This window comes from Anguilla anguilla, chromosome 6, assembly GCF_013347855.1.
Source record: "Anguilla anguilla isolate fAngAng1 chromosome 6, fAngAng1.pri, whole genome shotgun sequence".
In the NCBI taxonomy this organism is placed as follows: domain Eukaryota; kingdom Metazoa; phylum Chordata; class Actinopteri; order Anguilliformes; family Anguillidae; genus Anguilla; species Anguilla anguilla.
Window position 1 is genome coordinate 60,507,797 of NC_049206.1, and position 18,963 is coordinate 60,526,759.

The window sequence follows — 18,963 nt, forward strand, 5'->3', positions numbered from 1 at the left end:
GGGACAATTCCCTAAAGGGTGTATTATAAATAATATTATTGTTGTTATCATTCATTTGAGAAGGAATTTGTTTACAAGAGTTCATGCAGTTTTTGAAAGTATACATTTCTTTTAATGAACCTTATGCTCATTTATGGGCATGTTTATATTCAGAGGCTGCAGATCTCCTTCTGAACCACTTGGCTGCTAGCATTGTAACCTCATGCAGTCACTCGAAAAAATTTTTGATAGTTTATTTATTCATTTTCTTAGTTTTTTATCTGGAATTAACTGGTAATTCCAGATAAAAACAGCAGCAGAAAACCTGCGGTGTGACCCCTCTGAGGGACACAGCGGCGGCTCCTGCCCAGCTGATCAAACTCCCGCTGTTTCCCTGCGTTACTCGCTCCTGCGCTGGGCGGGAATCTCGCCGCTACCGCACCACCCCGCACCGCACCGCGCCCGACGGCCGGGCCGCAGGAGGACCACGGCGCCCATTTGTCATTATTTACCCATCACACCCCAGATAGCGCGCTAACAGTCGCGCGAGGCTGTCTGCAGGATGTGACATATTCCACCGCTGCTCGCCCAATCAGGGGGAGAGAATGAGAGAGAGAATAGGGGGAGAGAATGAGGGAGCATGTGAGAGAGAGAGAGAGAGAGAGAGAGAGAGGGAGAGAGGGAGAGAGGGAGAGAGGGAGAGAGAGAGAGAGAGAGAGAGGGAGGGAGGGAGGGAGGGAGGGAGAGGGAGAGAGGGAGAGAGAGAGAGCCTGATGCTGGAGCCTGGAAACAGCTGAGCTCCCAGACAGTGTGCTCTTGCACAAAGGCCCGGGTGATGAAGAGCTGGAATTAACGGGGGGGCCGGTGGGGGTGGGGGGGGGGGGTCACCACCTTCTGTCTTCTTTTCCAGGAGTGATGAAGGGCTGAAAGCCTTTTTTACGCCTCTCTTTCCTCACTCTGTTTTCTCGTTCCTCTTCCATCCATCCTTCAGTGTCTCACGGCCATTTTAGACGCCGTTTTCAGCCCCAGAAACCGGCCAGTGTGGAAAGCACGCCGGCGGCTTTGCTCTGCGACGGCAGTGGGGCAGCCTACAGGCCGGCCTGTTTCAGGGCCTGCACCCCAGCACCCCCAAACTGGGGGGGCGCAGATCTCTCTAGATCTCTTCATCTCTCTCTCAAGCGCATACATTAGGGCTGCGTTTGGAAGCATTGCTCTGCAGGTATGAACGTTAGCGACAAATTTGAGACAGATGTTCCTTTACCTCCTCATATCATGAGCTCAGCGGCCGGCGTGCCCAGGAACACACCTGGGTGGAGTTAGCTCGTTAACCAGCTGTTTAATTGATGGATTAAGTGGTGAAACACAGGGAGCACTAGCCGGGCCTGTGTCTCTCCAGGGCCTGGGCTCGGGTTTGGAAGGTTGGACAGTGCAGGAGGAAGTTACCTGAGAGTGTCTTTTATTAAATTTAGTCAGGACACGTCCTTAATATCATCTTACACATGAGAGCAAGTTGCCGAGTTTTCCTTTACAAACACACCTATGTGAGTTCAGTAATCACTGAAAATTACTCCGACTGTGAAGAAAAAAAGACTAGCACTTGCATTTATTGTTAAGGACAAATGCTGGTTAACCCCTGGGCTGTGACTGTGCCTGACTGGTACTGACTGTGACTGTAGTGACTGTGACTGTGCCTGACTGTGACTGTGCCTGACTGTGCCTGACTGTGACTGTAGTGACTGTGACTGTGCCTGACTGTGACTGTGACTGTGACTGCGCCTGACTGTGACTGTGCCCGACTGTGACTGTGACTGTGCCTGACTGTGACTGTAGTGACTGTGACTGTGACTGTGACTGTGACTGTAGTGACTGTGACTGTGCCCGACTGTGACTGTGACTGTGCCTGACTGTGACTGTGACTGTGACTGCGCCTGACTGTGACTGTGCCCGACTGTGACTGTGACTGTGCCTGACTGTGACTGTAGTGACTGTGACTGTGACTGTGACTGTAGTGACTGTGACTGTGCCCGACTGTGACTGTGACTGTGCCTGACTGTGACTGTGACTGTGACTGTGCCCGACTGTGACTGTGACTGACTGTGACTGTGTGCAGGCCGCGTCTGTGGCTCTGAGCGGTTCTGAATGAGAGACCGGGGAGGAGGGGAAGCTGCTCTTTTAGCAGACAGAGGAAACGTGTCAACAGAAGAATAAAAGTGGGTGATGAAGTCTGTTATCAGCAGAAAGCAATTATTTTCTCACTCCAGCGCCCTCAGAGAGCCTGGGGGGGGGGGGGGGGCGAAGCAGCCTCTTACACAGCCGCACTCCTCCGCCATTCCCTCTCTTTGTTACCCCTCCTTTCTGAGTGTGCGCAGCGCAGAAATGAAATCATAACTTCAGGTTCCATGAAGGCTGATGAGGTCACATTACAGCTCCCTTTACCCTGCACCTGTTATACAGACTGACACTGACCATGCTTGCTGTGTTTCAACACAATATATATTTAATGTTCTATATTTATATATAATAGTGTGTGTGTGTGTGTGTGTTTGGAGAAGCGTATATAAACATCATTCTACTGGTTTTCCGTTGGGCTCTGAATATACATTTTTAAAACAAGTACAAACAGAAATGATTGATTTTTTGGGGGGTGGGGAGCTCTGGGAGTGTGTGAGTGTTTGTTGAGAGAGGGGTTTCAGTGAAGGGTTTAGGTTGTTTGTTTGTACGGCTTACAGGTGTTACCAGACTACGGTCGTGCCCTTTTCAGAATTGACCTCTTCTCTGCTGAAATGTGGACTAGAAGAGGCGGATTCATGGGGCGGCTGGGTTAGTGGGGTGGGGGGGGTCGGTCGGGTTGGGTTGGGTCGGTCGGGTTGGGTTGGTCGGGTCAGTTTGGTCGGGGGGGGTTCGGGGGGGGGGGGGGTTGGGTTGGCTGGGTCGGGTTGGTCAGGTCACTTCGGTCGGGGGGGTTGGCTGGGTCGGGTTGCTCAGGTCAGTTCGGTCGGGGGGGGTTCGGGGGGTGGGGGGTTGGGTTGGCTGGGTCGGGTTGGTCAGTTCGGTCGGGGGGGTTCGGGGGGGAGGGGGTGGGGGCGGTTGGGTGGTTCAGGGTCCTTACAGGCCCAGGGGTGCACGCCTGTCCCTCAGAGCCGTGGAGGAGCAGAGCAGCGCTTAGGTCCCATTAGCCCACGCTGGGTAATGGCCGTCCAGCACACGGGCTTTAGGAAACCCCACCGGGACCGCCTTCGCCATCTGTCACCCTGACAACCAGCTATCCAATAATCACTCCCAGACCAGGGTCCCTGTTACCTTCATTACCCGATAGTGGTTTGTTTCATTTTTTTTTTTTTACTTGCCAGTGATTTGATTTTCCCACTCCCCTTCCCTGTTCTCAGGACCTTATTGCCTGTCTGAAACGTGGGGTGGGGGTGGGGAGGCGTGGCCTCAGCTCTCATTAAGCCACTCCCAGTTCAGGTGTGTGTTCTGATTGGAGGGCACAGAGTCAAAGCTGCATGTTTGGTATTTTTAATAAATAATTCAAATGTGGTGAAGGAACTCCACATTGCCGTGGTCTGTACCTGAGTTATGAGGTCTGTACCTGAGTTATAAGGTCTGTACCTGTGTTATGAGGTCTATACCTGTGTTATGAGGTCTATACCTGTGTTATGAGGTCTGTACCTGCGTTATGAGGTCTGTACCTGACTTATGAGGTCTGTACCTGAGTTATGAGGTCTGTACCTGTGTTATGAGGTCTGTACCTGCGTTATGAGGTCTGTACCTGTGTTATGAGGTCTGTACCTGCGTTATGAGGTCTGTACCTGTGTTATGAGGTCTGTACCTGCGTTATGAGGTCTGTACCTGTGTTATGAGGTCTGTACCTGCGTTATGAGGTCTGTACCTGTGTTATGAGGTCTGTACCTGCGTTATGAGGTCTGTACCTGCTGGACGTGCCGGTGTGTAATCTGGAGAGGTGAGCTGCCAGTTAAACTGCTCACTCAGATAGACAGCGGTGATTATCGGGCTAACATCCCGCGCTGATGGGAAATGTACTGTGGAATGATGGGTAAAATGAAAAGCGCAGTTAGACAGGGAGAGCGTGAGGCTCTCGTTTGTTTTATGTACACGCTGGTAGTGCGCACTTGACACCTGTGTTTGAATCACGCTCTATGGACCCCTAGGCACATCAGCAAACCACACACAGATAGGGCTGAAAACCCGTTTAAGGATATTTATTTGTTTTATTTATTCACCCTCGTGCCGAACGCTGGTAGCTCTGCACCTCTGCAGTTTGAATGCTTATTCATTCAGCGCGTCCTTAAGACAGAAATGCTTCTCAGCAGGAGGAACACCACACACCACTAACCCTAACCACACACAAACCCTAACCCTAACCCTAACTGCTAACCCTAACCACACACCGCTAACCCTAACCCTAAACACACACCCCTAACCCTAATCACAACACCGCTAACCCTAACCCTAACCCTAACCACACACCGCTAACCCTAATCACTAACCCTAACCCTAACCACACACCACTAACCGTTAGCATGTTTTATTCAGCAGCCGATTACTGTCAGATGAGCTCTTAACACCGTACCACAGATAAAAACACCCAAACTTTTCACTGGGCAAAAAAAATCAATCAATGAACCAGCCAAAATAAATCTTTAAATAGAACTGTTTTCCCCAAATGTACATAATTGATGAGCTGTTCCAGAACATCAGAGCGGCATTCTGGGAAGGCACTCTTGGAACAGAGTTTTCACTGCTTATCTTAAAAATATGAGACAGTTAAAAAAAAAAAATTAATTAGGTGATTTTTATCAGTTAAACTATATAGGTTTGTACATCAAGGATTATGCTAAAGTTTATTCCAGCTGTGTCTAATGCAATAATGCAGGGCAGTAAATTGGTAAGTTTCAAAACTAGATTACGTTGCAATATTGCATATTTTGTGCCAAATTGCTTTGGGTAAGTGCATTAAAGCGTCAGTCTGTGCCAAGCTGCGGAGTGAAAACCACACAGAAATGCTTGCTGGGATTTTATTTGCTTATTTATTTATTTATTTAGTTATTTATTTGTGGTGACTCATGGGATTTTGTGGCAGATTAATGTACAGAATCCTCTGAGCGCGTGTGGCTGTGTATTTCAGGGCGGGGGTATTGATCCCCTGCCTGATCCAAGTCGATATTCCTTTTCATTTTCATTTTATTATTATTTATGCACCTGGCAGTTGCTCGTGTGGCGGTTTACATTTTGACGCCGTATCCTGCTGAGACAGGGTAAAGTAAGTTCCTCACATCGGGAGGGCAGTACAGTACAGTAAGGGAACAGGGTAAAGTAAGTTCCTCACATCGGGAGGGCAGTACAGTACAGTAAGGGAACAGGGTAAAGTAAGTTCCTCACATCGGGAGGGCAGTACAGTACAGTAAGGGAACAGGGTAAAGTAAGTTCCTCACATCGGGAGGGCAGTACAGTACAGTAAGGGAACAGGGTAAAGTAAGTTCCTCACATCGGGAGGGCAGTACAGTACAGTAAGGGAACAGGGTAAAGTAAGTTCCTCACATCGGGAGGGCAGTACAGTACAGTAAGGGAACAGGGTAAAGTAAGTTCCTCACACCGGGAGGGCAGTACAGTAAGGGAACAGGGTAAAGTAAGTTCCTCACACCGGGAGGGCAGTACAGTAAGGGAACAGGGTAAAGTAAGTTCCTCACACCGGGAGGGCAGTACAGTAAGGGAACAGGGTAAAGTAAGTTCCTCACACCGGGAGGGCAGTACAGTAAGGGAACAGGGTAAAGTAAGTTCCTCACACCGGGAGGGCAGTACAGTAAGGGAACAGGGTAAAGTAAGTTCCTCACACCGGGAGGGCAGTACAGTAAGGGAACAGGGTAAAGTAAGTTCCTCACACCGGGAGGGCAGTACAGTAAGGGAACAGGGTAAAGTAAGTTCCTCACACCGGGAGGGCAGTACAGTAAGGGAACAGGGTAAAGTAAGTTCCTCACATCGGGAGGGCAGTACAGTACAGTAAGGGAACAGGGTAAAGTAAGTTCCTCACATCGGGAGGGCAGTACAGTACAGTAAGGGAACAGGGTAAAGTAAGTTCCTCACATCGGGAGGGCAGTACAGTAAGGGAACAGGGTAAAGTAAGTTCCTCACATCGGGAGGGCAGTACAGTACAGTAAGGGAACAGGGTAAAGTAAGTTCCTCACATCGGGAGGGCAGTACAGTAAGGGAACAGGGTAAAGTAAGTTCCTCACATCGGGAGGGCAGTACAGTACAGTAAGGGAACAGGGTAAAGTAAGTTCCTCACACCGGGAGAGCAGTAAGGGATCAGAACTGCAGCGTTTCACACAGAGCGCAGTCCAACACAGTCCAACACAGTCCAGCACAGTCCAGCGCAGTCCAGCGCAGTCTGACACAGTCCAGCGCAGTCTGGCGCAGTCCAGTGCAGTCCAGCGCAGTCCGGCACAGTCCAGCACAGTCCAGCGCAGTCTGGCACAGTCCAGTGCAGTCCAGCGCAGTCTGGCACAGTCCAGTGCAGTCCAGCACAGTCCTGCACAGTCTAGCACAGTCCAGCACAGTCCAGCACAGTCCAGCGCAGTCCAGTGCAGCCCAGCGCTGTCCAGCACAGTGTGTTTGCTGCTGTTGGAGATTCCTCACGGTTTGTCTTTTTGTATTTTGTAAAATGGAGTAAAGTAGTGCAGAAAGCAGTTTAGCTGAAGACTGGGCTGCTTCTAGATTTAATTATATTGAATCAGAAACATCAGGGTGCCAACTTCCAATAAAAATCTGCTCTTGTGCGATTGTTTCATTTCAGCCCTCTGGGGCGATTCCACACTTTTAATCCAGTCCAGTCTTCATTTCAGCTCTCAAATGGTGATTCGCTAAACAGGCTTGCAGGCTGAATTCACCAGGAGCTTTGAAATTTAGGGTTGCTGCTCTCTCTCTCTCTCTCTCTTTCTCTCTCTCTCTTCGGCGCAGTCTCTCCCCATAGGACCCTGTGACTGCTCAAGCATGGCTACTCTTCATTATGCAGACAAGGGCAGAAACCCTGCTGCGTTTCAGAATTTTAATTTCAGAATGCTAATATTCATGACTCCTGGGTAGACTGAATTTGAACAGATTCATTACATGGTACAGTAACAGACAGCATCAGACAGCAGTAACAGAGAGCAGTAACAGACAGTAGTGACAGACATCAGTAATGGTAACAGACAGCATCAGACAGAAGTATCAGACAGAAGTAACAGACAGCAGTAACAGACAAGCAGTAACACACAGTAGTGACAGACATCAGTAATGGTAACAGACAGCATCAGACAGAAGTAACAGACAAGCAGTAACAGACAGTAGTGACAGACATCAGTAATAGTAACTGACAGCAGTAACAGACTTCTGTAAGGTCTGTAAGAATGGCCCTGTGTCCAGCTTCTCTTTCAGAAGTGCATTTTAGAAAAGTCTGCATAGCCCAAATCCCCCTCGAGGGCTCCTTATTTAAACAGAAGATCTGACACTCAAGCAATAACCTCTGAGTTATTACACTCTCGGCAGTGCCTGTGATATTACCATGGTAATCCTCAGATCTGTAACTCTGATGGGCTTTTAAAAATCCCTGCTGTGTGACTGAAGCTCAGACTCATTTCTGCAGTGCAGTGTTTCCCGCTTGTGAATGTTGTGAATGTTGTGAATGTTGTGAATGTTGTGAATGTTGTGAATGGGGATGTGAGCTCAGCTTGCGTCTGCCCCACCGATGCCGTCCAGCCTGGAGCGGGAAGGGTTAAAATGCTCGCTGTTTCTCCCGTCCGCGTCGTTTTCTGGTAAATAAATATTAAACAGAGTTAATCAGTGGTGCAGCTCTTTAGGGGGCTCACTTCAGTGAAAGGAGATGAATATGGGGCGGGGCGGGCTGGTGTGTGCGTGGGGGCGGGCCGGTGTGTGCGTGGGGGCGGGCCGGTGTGTGCGTGGGGGCGGGCCGGTGTGTGCGTGCCCTTTGCCAAACGCACACACCGTTCGCCTCTCCAGGCGAACGCTCCGTTTCATCGTGGGCCACGCCGGATTTCACACGTTTTTAAGCGCGTGAATCGAGCCGAGCTGCGCTGAAATCCGACGCTTTCGTTTCTAACACCGCCTCGTCTGTGTCATGCGGTAGATCTGTGCTGATATATTATTCCTGGGAACTCAGTACCTCCTGAAAAATACAGAAGTGAGCTGATTCACCTGAAGAGCCACACAACAGGAGATGGAACTGAAACATTTCGGTTTCATTGTTGTATGTTGTTTTTAACCTGTTACTTTAAAATGGAGATGCAAATTTGTTCCTATGATGTGCGAATAAAGGGAAAATTCTGTACATTATACTAGTCTACACCTGCTGTAAGAATCTACTCAAGTTATAGGAGTCTACGTTGTTATGCAGATCTACACGCAGTTCAAATACTCAATTTCATTAATTGTTTAAGTTTTGGGCATAACTTAGATTTTTAAGTCCTTATGCCAAGTCCAATTTATTTGTTGTTTCGTTTAGAAAACTCAAATTTCATTGTTAGTAAAAAAAATTGAGTTATATGTTTTTCTAGCAAAGTTAAGCTCAAAACTGAAAAACTCAGTAAAGCACGTTGCCTTATATTGAGTATTCAGAACGTTTTTTACAGCGTGTACAATGTGGATCCAATGCAAACGTGATGCCTGAGCATTTAAGCCCTTTGCTCTCTGGTGCTCAGCTGTGGAATGAAGTGACTGGTTTAAAAATAGGATCACCTAAATGCATCCTGCACACAGTGAACATGCAGCGGGCTGAGGGTCGAGTGCGTGACACCCCAGGGAGAACGGGGTACAGACGCAGGGCTGGACCACCTTCAGCCAGCGGGGGAAGAGCGTGTGTGGGTCTGTGAGCCAAACGCGTCAGCCTCAGTGAGAGAGAGAGATGTTCAGATGTGTAACACACACACACATACAGACGCACACACACACACACAGACACACACACAGACACACACACAGACACAGACACACACACACACACACACATACAGACACACACACACACACACAGACACACATACACACACACACACAGACACACACACACACACACACACACACACAGACGCACACACACACACACACACACACACACACACACACAGACACACACACACACACACACACACAGACGCACACACACACACACACACACACACACACACACACACAGACACACACAGACACACACAGACACACACACACACACACACACACAGACACGCTGCTGTCAGGACTGGGGTCTGTGTTAATGTCCCTGTGTTCGCACACGCTGTGCACACAGGATAGTGCCCCCACACCGGGACGTCTGCCCTTAAAGGTTAACGACCGCGGCTTTTGGGAAGCGGCGCTGTGTGTGTTTGAGGCTGCCCCCCCTTTGCCTGCCCCCCCAGCGTGGGTGTCTGTTTGAGGCTCCCCCCTCGCCCGCCCCCCCAGCGTGGGTGTCTGTTTGAGGCCCCCCCCCTTGCCCGCCCCCCATGTGTGGGTGTCTGTTTGAGGCCCCCCCCCTCGCCCGCCCCCCATGTGTGGGTGTCTGGCGGCTGTGCGATTAGATAGCGCTCCAGCAGGGCTAATTACCTGGCGCTTTACTCAGTCGTCTTCAAAGGCCTCAGTCAGCGGCGCCGAACGCAGCCTCACTGCGGAGCTGTCACCTCCACACCAGGTCACAGGGACCCGGGCCACAATCTCATCAGCGCCGGGGGAAAAAAACTCACATTTTAATAACTGGTTCATTATTACACTGTGACATTAAATTATAGTATTTTACATATATGGCGTTTTTTTTAAACCCTTTGAAGAGTAGGTTTTTTGGAATGTTTTTTTTTCTTCAAAATTCTAAGTCAGTGTTCTAGAACTCCACTACTGTCAGTCACCAGCAGTGATTGTGACATCAGCATTAGAATGTTGAGTTAAGAACATTCTAATCACATATTTGTGATCTCACAACTTAAAGGGTTTAGAAAATCCTATTAGTTTATCATTTCTATAAGCCACAAAACATTGGTAGTACACAAAGGATGAAGTACGTTTTATATTTTTTTGTATAAAATTCAAAATTGGCTAAATTTTGGAGCCAGGGTTTTTTTTTATGATGCCAAAAATTTGCATCTGCCGGTGTTCAGAAGATCAGCCGACGGGCCTGATTTTAAAGAGTCTTTAAGGGCAGCGTTTCAGTAGCCAGTCGGCTTCAGGGCCGGCCGGACTCGCTGGCGTCTGCCCTGTTTTTGGCGAGCGGCGAGACGGAGGGGTGGAGAGTATGCCAGTGCCTTCGGCGCTCAGAGTCTTCCTCGCCCACAGATGCTCCCTGTTTCCATCCCCTCTCCCCTCCGGAGAAACCTTTTACAATAACGATCATAAACAAGCGCACAGCTCCCCCCTCGGCCTGCTGCTCTGGATCATCACCAGCGGTTCTCTTTCTCACTGTCTCCCCCCCCTTTCTCTTTTCCTTTCCCTCCCTCTTTATAGCCTTCCTTTGGTGAAGATGTGTGTTTGGTTTGAGGAGCGATGAGGAAGAGTCTGGTGGAAAAGCAAGAAGCTGCACCATTATACCGTTTTTAAGGCTAACGCGAACATATACACTATTCCTTCCCTATAACGCTAACATACGCACCCTGCTCTCTGCCCTGTGACGCTATCGCTAACGCACACCCTGCTCTCTGCCCTATGACGCTAACGCTAACGCACACCCTGCTCTCTGCCCTATGACGCTAACGCTAACGCACACCCTGCTCTCTGCCCTGTGACGCTAACGCACACCCTGCTCTCTGCCCTATGACGCTAACGCTAACGCACACCCTGCTCTCTGCCCTATGACGCTAACGCTAACGCACACCCTGCTCTCTGCCCTGTGACGCTATCGCTATCACTAACGCACTCAGAGCTCCTCCCTGTGGTGTCGTTGGCATTGTGGAGCCGCAGGGCAGCTCATCGCCGCCGCGGGCCGCTGGCGCGGGTCCAGACAGGAAGTAAAGTCTGCGGCGCTGCTTGTCCGGGGCGGCGGGTCCGGGCCGGCCTGCCGTGACTGTAAGCAGGCCCTCGCCGGAGGTTTGGAATTACGACTCCGGTGGATCAGAGTTTTTGGGCGACCTCCAGGAAAAACTCCCGGGCCGCTTTTACAGGAACAGAAACCAAACAACGCCGACGTCAGCTCTTTTCCCTCAGCCCCCTGCACCTCCCGTGCGTCAGGGAGAGGAACAAAGGCCCCGTCCCCACCCCGATTCCCGTCCTGGAGACCGGAGGGCACCGCCCCAGCCGCGTCACCCCCCCCTGCCCCGGCACCCCACCGGCACATCCCCACCCCCCCCCCCGCCAAACACAGAGGGGCAGAAATAGGGCCTCGCTGCTCTGTAGCGCCGGTGACAGTGTGCTCGGTATTTTATGGCGTGTGGCATCTCTGACCGCGCATTCCCGCTCTATGCTAACAGTGCTGAACTCTCAGTGGCCATGGCAACACTGCCAAAAAGGCCTCATGAAAAACTCAGACCACCAGGATCCGATCGACATAACGCACTTGCTCATTTTTATTTCTGTGCAGACGCAGTTAGATATCGCAGGCTGCTGGAAATGTACAAAGTGTTTTAGTGAAAAAAGAACAAACACTAACATAGCTGAGGACAAACGTTGATTGAATCCAAGCCAAAGAATAAACAAAACACGACATTCCCAAAATCTGCCTCATTAGAATAGCTCAGTTAAAAAATAGCCTTTATAGTTGGGTAAACGTTGATTTGTTGACCTTTTAAAAAATATGTGAATGAGTCAGAAGTGTGATATCAGTTGAGCAGGGTGACACGCTGCTGAGAAGCTGCTGAGAAGCTGAATGAATTCCAGGTGGACGGGTGATGAGTCGCTTTGCTGTCGCTTCGTTTCCTCTGGGCGCCGCAGAGCTGCTTATGAAACAGAAAAAGTTCATCCCTGTTTCCTCCCGGTTTCGCGTGTTTGTGCAGAGCGTAGGAACTCCTTCTGTCCTCGGGAAAGTGATGGCAAGCAGCTGCTTCTCCTCCCTCCGCAGTCCAGCAGTTCCTCTCGCGGACACGCACAGTTCGTGCCCTAACCTAGCTGTCATAGTGACATCATCACCCCCACCCTCCCCCATATCACACACACAGCCCCGCTGTGCATATCGCACGCATATCGACAGCATTCAGGACCCAAATCACGTGTAAAGATGGCCGCCGCTGCACGTTAAACAGCCTGTTCCCTTTTACATATCGCAGCTTAATACGGCTTTACTCCAGTCTCGGGGCGATGCTGACTGGGATTCAAGGCGGCGCGGGGGCAGTGAGCAGACATGCTGGCTTTGGGAAAAGCCTGGACGGGCTGGCCGAGTTTAACCGGAACACGGCTGACGTCCCGTTAGCCAGCTGCGCTTTGGGCGGCTGTGACCCGTGTGGAATGCAGGAGGGCGGGGGAAGGCAGGGGAAGGCGGGGTTCTGTTCTCTGCGCACAAGCAGAGCGAAAAGCCCCCAACGGGCCTGTGCCACAGCACCCGTTAAATAATGAATGCTTAGCACTGACTGACCTCCTTTAATGTGAGAATTCTTCACCAGTTCTCCATATCGCTGGTCCCTTTGGGGGGGGTGGGGGGGGGTATCCTGGGCATCAGCGGTGCTTAGAAGAGCAGTATGAATTCAGGGCATGGGTGGACATGTTGAATATCGAGCGCTCATGCCCTCCACCCGGAAAATGCAGACACCCACCGTGTCCTCTCAATGACCCTTTCAGACACGTTCACACTGAGACTGGGGTGTGTGTGTGTGTGAGTGTGTGTGTGTGTGTGAGAGAGTGAGTGTGTGTGTGCGTGTGTGTGTGTGTGTATGTGTGCATGAGCTCTGTGCGTGTGTGCTTGTGTAGGAGTGTGTGTGCACTATATGTGTGTGTCTGTGTGTGTGTATGTCTGTGCGTATATGTGTATGTGTGTGATGGGTCATGTATTTATTAAAGGAATGAGCTGCTTCCTGTGCTGTAGCGCTAACTGCAGCGTAGCGGACTGGCCTCTCACAGCACCTCCCGGTACAAACAGCTGGTCAGTGTGTCAGACGCGGGACGCGTTCCCTGCGCCCTTTCACCCAGACCGCCCACCAGCGCCCGCCGCTGAGAAGGACACGCTCCAGAGGGGCCGAGCGATGTGGCGAGGGAGGGCGCTAAGATGGAGGCTGCTCGGCGTGTGCTGAAGGGTGCTGCCAGTTTCACACACAGTGACTGTGCCCCCAGGCGCTTCACAAACACGCCAAGACAGGTGCAAGGTCAAAAGTGAGGTGAGAGCGGTGCATTGTGGGAGATGCTCTGTGACAGCGCTAGACAGTTATATGGCGAGATTTCGGGGGCATTTGGGATTAGGGTGGGCTTGCGTCCCTGAGCTCTGGATCGCAGTATCACGCCCCCCCCCCCCCACGCACACGCTCCTAAGAACAGAGGGATTATGGGACTGACAGTGCGCTCTATAGTAAATCACAACTTCCTGATGCCAGCGATGTGACAGAACAGAAACCCCACAATCCATTGCATGTGAGGACAACAAGTAATAAGGCCGGGAAAACAAAGTGGTGTCCTGCATATTGCTTTCGCTCTAATGTTCTCATAGGCTGAGCCAGGTTTAGGATATTGAACGCATATTTCTCAGCCAGATTCATTTCAATATGGAGGACAGTTTTAGCCCAGTAAGCATACCAGCCCTGGCCTTGCTGACAAGCTGAAAACTTGTTTGCGTTGTTTAGTGTTTTAATTAGTTTAGACGGACCGGGAGAGCAGTCCGAATGCTGCAGCCCGTTTCCTCGGACCCGCGAAAGCGATCAGCGGAAATGTCTGCAGCGCAGCAGTTAGGATGCGTTTGAGCTCCTCACAGAGAGAGATGTGCGTGTGAATAGAGATACGGTGGCCGTGTTCCTGTCGGGTTATTAAGCCGGGTAATTGGATATTTTAAATCGCTGCTCGTTAAGACCGAACAGGGCTTCATTACGGGCGGATGGGCCCTCGACCCCGCCCCCCGCAGTGATGCTGTCCAATAAAATCCTGCCCTTTCAGGCCGTTGTGTAAGTGGCCTACATGAGTGACTGATTGCCTTTTGCACTTACTGCCGACAGAGCCGTCGCTGGCTTTGATTTATGGAGAGAGCGGCGTAACCCGCACAGCCGGCTGCTCCCAACACCGCACAGTCTGAACACCAACATTACCAACCCAAACACCGTGTGCTCTTAACACCAACATTACTGCTCCCAACACTGCACAGTCTTAACACCAACATTACTGCTCCCTACACCTAACACTGTGTGCTCTGAACACCAATATCACTACTCCCAGCACTTCACACTGAGTGCACTCCTAGCATCTGCTTTCCCCCGTCTGAATAAACTGAAAGAAGCGCACATGAGGAGGAGGGGCTGGCTGCTCTCCTGTCAGAAAAGCAAATGGAGTCCAGTGGTGTGCAGCGGGCCAGGCGCATGTGCTGCGCTCTCTAATGATCCCTCTAATGGTTTCCTGGGTGTCACCGGCGTGTCCGCGGTTTGCTGTGTTGACGCTTGCTGCTAACGGCAGTGTAATATCGACGGGCGCTGACAGGTGTTTTGTAAATGATCTGCGTGGGTGACGTCGGTCACGCCTGCGCTGGTTTATCTCATCGGTTCTGCGTCTGGAGCGTCGGCGGTGATGCCTCCAGGATAAGGGCTGAAGCGCCTGTCTGAAGCCCTGCTCGCCTGCCCGCCCCACTAAATCATCAGGATTAATACCCGCGTCTCAGGCTGCGTCTCAGGATGCGTCTCAGCTGTCTGCTGTACTGAGTCCTCCAGCATTCCATCGCTTGTTACGGTTTCCATGGTTACTCTTGTAGGCTGAATTGAACTGACCGGCGTTCCATCGCTTGCTCCGGTTCCTCTGGTAACTACAGTCAGCTGTGTTGAGCTGACGGGTGTTCCATTTCTTAGTGTAGTTCCCATGGTAACTACAGTTGGCTGATCAGTGTTCTATCGCTTGTAACTGCAGCAATTGAATTGAAGCAATTTTCCTCTCCAACTCCTGCAGTTAGGCGAACACTCCTAACCTTGCCTGGGAAGCTCTGTATGGCCCGCCCAAACCAGCCAATCAAAAGCTCTGCATGGCCCGCCCAATCCAGGGAATCTAAGAGCAAGGATCTCCTGTCCTACATTTCCATTGAATCTGTCAGACATGTTTTTCCTCAGTTTTCAGGTCACTGTGTCACATGTGAAGGTCACAAAGACCCCTGATACTTTATTTTTCGGTCTCCGCCTCCGGGGCGGGTAATTATGGGATGGAATGAAACCTCACAGGCCCACTGCTCTCTGTCTTCCTGCACACTGTGCCCTGGATCCTGTCAGCTCTTCAAATTAAAGGTCAAATGTCAAGGTCATGCAGGCCCCTGCCTGTATCTATGGACAGCATGTTTATAAATACCTGTGAATATTCAGCATTCTCTCTCACCTAAGTCTCCGTCTTACGCATAGCCATCGATGCCAAAACGTCTGTAAAATATGGTGTCAGTGCGACTTTACCGCTCGTCTCAGCACGCTTAAGAGAACCTCAGCCAATAGCAATCCAGGAATTCTGTGTAGATTCCTAGATTACATCAAGTCATGTGTCACCGCTTTGACATTTCCTGAGCGTGTTGTTGCGTTCTGTTGTATTCATGAGATAGTGTTAAATCCCTTAACATAAGCTACATCTTAATCACCTCAACACATCATATTTTAGCATGTCAACAATGAACAAGTCAGATTTTAACCCATCAAAAATCAGCTTGGTGGCACGTTCATTCTGTTCGTCTAAGGACGTGCCGTTTTCTCATTCGTCTGCTACTTTTTGGCACTGTTGGCTTTCCATACCCTACTGCCTTCTTTGGCTATTTCACTTTCTTAATCAGATGAGCTTGCAGAGCTTGTAAGTGTAAATGGGCTTATAAATGTGTACCCTCAACGTCCATTTCTCTGCATGATGTGTATTAGTAATGCAGTAATTTTCTGCGCGTGAGTGATTTTCATACAGGTGGGTGGGCCTGCTGGATCCTGCTCCCCCCCCCCCTACCCCCCCCCCCCCCCCCCCCCCCCCCCCCCCCCCCCCCCCCCCCCCCCCGCTATTCATCCCCCAGGAGATAACAGCTGTGAGGTTATTAATTCTGTCAGTGTTTGTGTGAAATTATATGTCAGTCAAATGAGCTGTCAAATAAATGAGTCTTTCATTTGCGTATGGAAATCATCGTTGCCTCGGTCCCTGGGGATTTGAAACTCATAAAAATATGAAATGTGAAATATTAGCCTACTGCTCTGTGTCTGTGTGGAATTTCTGTCTGGATACCCCTGGGTTGTGATAAACAATCACGTTTTTGCACTTAATAGGCATTTAATCCGGTTTCAGGATAAATGGCCTTCATACAATATGGCAAGTTAAGTGCAGAAATCTGAATACCGAGTAATGAAACATTGTCATGAGTGAGCAGGTCTGCCCTCGCCGGTGATCTTCTGGTCTAGACAATCCGTCATGCTGTCAAAAAAAGGCCAACAGAAAAAAACTGAAGTGCGCGAAAACTGTCAAGCTTGTTTTAACAGCAGTTCCGGGGGCAGGTGTTCTTCTGTTTATGGCAGTGTTATGAGAACACTGGAGTTACATTTCACATTTAATAGACACTTTTATCCAGTGCAATTATACAGCGTTCTTTATTAACGTACATAGTCGGGTGTTCGGTTTAAGTGCTCTGCTCGAACCTGCAACAGGTGACAGACCTGCGCTATAAACGGGGTTCTCGCGCTCTCGCTGCTCATCTCGTGCGGAGCCTTCACAGAATAAGCGCCTGTGCTTCTCCGCGTGGCCCAAAGCAAATGTTGTCCTTAGCGAATCCCCGCGCCTTTGGGGGTGATGTCACATAATCCCCCGTGAGCCCACAGCTCAATTTGGCTTTATAATCACGCTGCGCCCGATTAGAGCTGGATAACGGGCTACTCGTTTCATTAGGAGGCGCTTGGGCTCTTCTATTCGTTTGACGTGTTCCGTTTCTGGAGTAGCTGAAGCGCAGTTCACATGTGGTTTTTTGAAGACGGACATGTTTCTAAAGATGCCTTCGGACACATTTGCATAATGAAGCATCATTAGGAGAAGACAGCTGAAATGATAGGCCTGTCCAAGGACAGGGGGGTTGCTAGTTTGTATTTATTTGTGCATGTAATTTATTTGTTTAGCCGTGTATTTCATTAGCAGACCGGGTGTTCAGAAAAGGATTTTCTGGCAGTCTGACTCTAACATAATTGACGACAATTTGCATGTGCCGTCTTTCTGTCCACAGAGCTGAAAGCGTATTTGACGTCTCTGTCTGGCAGGACGTATTGATGGCTGAAGTCGCTGCAGTGTGGCCGTACGGGAGAATCCTGCGTAAACTAATAAAGAGCGAGTCTTTGGTTCATTACGTCGCATATCGACTGCACGAGACACTCAGTCCCGGACATCACGTCTAATGTTATTCACTCATCACAGGAAGGGATCAGCGCTGTATAAACATTTTTATGCGGCTGAAATTATGGGATGCGCCGTTTTTTTTGCGGCTCACGTTAAGGCGTAAAGGCTAAGGTTTAGTAAACAATTTAAGGGATTTCTTTTGCGTCTTACGCAACCAATTATCCTGTCTACTGCTGCGGCCACCAAAAATCTCACGTTACTTAAAAAAACAAAAGACGTTACATGTGTATATCAAATATTTGCATAATGTATGAATTTAGTGCTTAATTTAAGGACAGCGCGCTTTACCGTTAGATTGAACACAGTCACATAAATTAAGTCGAAGTGTATGGGATGACTCGGCTCTGAAGTCTACTATTTGTCCTGAACTTTGAATTTAATGTCCACATTTTGTTTTTCCCCTTTACGAAAAGTTTGGCAAGTTAAGTGCCGAACCTGATTTTTTTTTAAAGAAAAAACGAAACTAGAACTTGCGTTTATTATTAAGCAAAAAGAATGAACGTTTTTATTGATTCCGGGCGTCAGTTAAGTCGACAGTATATCTTGACGAAGATATGTGATGCTGGCCATCTAGTTATCAGCGTTCCACAGCCGCAGACACAGCAGCGCGGCTTTTCATCCGACAGGGAAAACGACCGGGATCCAATTTGCTTTCGGCGCGGAATCCTCGCGCGGCATTTTGGCTTCGTTAATTACGCCGGCAGACCTGTTTTGCATGCAGCACACACACTTAAACCGTAAAAAAACGGTCGTTATTATGCTTCGCCTGCACAGTCGCGACGCCTCCCGGTGAGCATGTTGTTCGTCATTCTGTGTAAGGACGCCGCGCGATTCGCGTCAGATGAGATGGGGGATATTGCTGTAACCCCACCAGATAAGGCCAGTTCCGTCCCGCAACTCTTGTCCCCGGTCACAGAGGGCTAATGGTAACCGCAACCCGGAACCTGCAAGGTCTAATAATAATCAGCTAAACCGTACGTTTTTCAGGGTAGGTTTGTATGAAACGGAATCTTCGTTTTGTGATGGTTTTAGGGGGGTGGCAGGAGTAGCCCCAGGGTCAGCACGCTGGACAGGTTGAGCTGGGGCTTCCAGGTTCAGATCCTACAGGTGAACTGTTGCTACATCCCTGCAGCAGGCGTGTCCACCTGTGTGAAGCGAACGCGTTTGCTCTGGACTCACTGGACTTGCATATACATGCTGCTGTTAGAAATTTATCTTTGTTGTCTTTTTTTTTAAAGTACCAAGACAAGCATCTGCCTGATAAAATGTTTTTTTTTTCCCCGGAGTTCTAAAGTCACGAGCACAAGGACATGATGGTAAAAATGTGTGATTCCTTCCTGCAGGGTTGTGAAGAGGCTCACTGATTTAAAGTGGGACTTAATGCCCAGCAGCAGGGTCAGTTAAATGGCATAGGACCTGAATCAATTGATTTAACATTTGTTTTAACTGGCAAATAATAGTAAAATAAGTCAAGAGATAAACCCACTGATTCAT

The 18,963-nt window shown here is 49.7% G+C and overlaps 1 protein-coding gene across 5 annotated transcripts in view; it reads left to right on the plus strand.

The window, feature by feature from the left end:
* Positions 1–18,963, plus strand: part of LOC118230603 (1-phosphatidylinositol 4,5-bisphosphate phosphodiesterase beta-1-like) — a 112,370-nt gene that overhangs the window by 42,113 nt on the left and 51,294 nt on the right. The gene's annotated exons all lie outside the window — the stretch shown is intronic.